Here is a 1351-nt window from a genome sequence, read left to right on the forward strand (position 1 = left end):
ATGGTCAAGGCTACTGATTTCGTACATTCCACTCTTTGTTTGGGACTTTTATATTGGAGTTCTTTCACCTCCCCATTGGCAATGGTTTTGGACCATGTTTTCAATGAGTTGATAGGCTTTGTTGTATGGCTTGTCCGTAAGTGCACCACCCGTGGCAGCGTCTACTGTCAGTCTTGTGTTATACAGAAGCCCATTGTAAAATGTGTGAATGATCATCCAGTCTACGAGACTATGATGTGGACATATCCTCATCATGTCCTTGTATCTCTCCCACGCTTCGTAGAGATATTCTACATCCTTTTATCGAAATCAGTTGATTTGAGCTCTCAGCATAGCAGTTTTGCTCGGCGGAAAATATCGGGATAAGAAAACGTTCTTCAGTTCTTCCGATGTTGTAACGGAGTTGGAGGGCAAGGATTGCAACCAAGCCCAAGCTCTGTCTCTTAGTGAGAAAGGAAAGAGGCGCAGTCTTATCGCATCTTGAGATACACCATTCGCCTTTACAGTGTCTGCGTACTGCACAAACTTGGTCAGGTGTTCATTAGGGTCGTCCGTAGGATTTCCAGCAAATTGATGTTGTTGGACGGCTGATAATAGTGAGGGTTTCAGCTCGAAATCGTTTCGATTGATAGCAGGGGCAACAATGTTGTTGTGAGGTTCTTGTTGGGACGGGGTAGCATAGAATTTAAGAGGACGATTTTGTGGTCCTTCTTCAGCCATGGTTGGTTTTTCTTCAGGTTTAGTAGGAAAGAAGAAATCGGGAATATCGTACTTTTGTTGATACTCTAGTATTCAGCGTCTTATATATAAGAAACGCTCTAATTCTGGGATTGGTGGTGCTAAGTTATCACCTCGTGAGCGAGTACTTGGCACACAATCAGGGGAAATAAGGGAAAGAAGATTAGTTTTTATTTTTACCTTAGTCTATACCGTGCAACGAAAGAATCACAATATTCGACTAAAATAGGTCCCCGGCAACGGCGCCAAAAACTTGATGCAAATCGTGACTATATATAAAATATAGTCTATCAGGTACTTGACTGCAAGTGCACAGTCTAGTAGTTTTAGTTTTAAAATATATCGAACCCACAAGGACCTATGGTCAAACTAGTGTTACTAACGTCACTATGTTTAGCTAAGGGAATGATTTATAGAAGTTCGGGTGCAGAATATTAAATCTAAGAGAAATTTAGTTTTAAGAAAGAATTGATAGAAGGAATCAGTATGCAACGCATTAATCGTCAGGGGTTCGATAAGTCACCGGTGAATAGTTTAAATACCAAATATCTTTCAGTAGAAAATATTTATTTAAAAGGCTTTATCTCACACTCTCGTGATTGTTGATTCGGCT

The 1351-nt window shown here is 40.5% G+C and overlaps 1 non-coding gene across 1 annotated transcript; it reads left to right on the forward strand.

Annotated features, from left to right (window-relative positions):
* Window positions 1-226: 226 nt before the first annotated feature.
* LOC127133000 (small nucleolar RNA R71) lies at window positions 227-333 on the forward strand. The gene has a single exon (XR_007807001.1). It is a non-coding gene; the product is annotated as a small nucleolar RNA R71 (small nucleolar RNA).
* Window positions 334-1351: the final 1018 nt, after the last annotated feature.

This window comes from Lathyrus oleraceus, chromosome 3, assembly GCF_024323335.1.
Source record: "Lathyrus oleraceus cultivar Zhongwan6 chromosome 3, CAAS_Psat_ZW6_1.0, whole genome shotgun sequence".
Classification (NCBI taxonomy): Eukaryota; Viridiplantae; Streptophyta; class Magnoliopsida; order Fabales; family Fabaceae; genus Lathyrus; species Lathyrus oleraceus.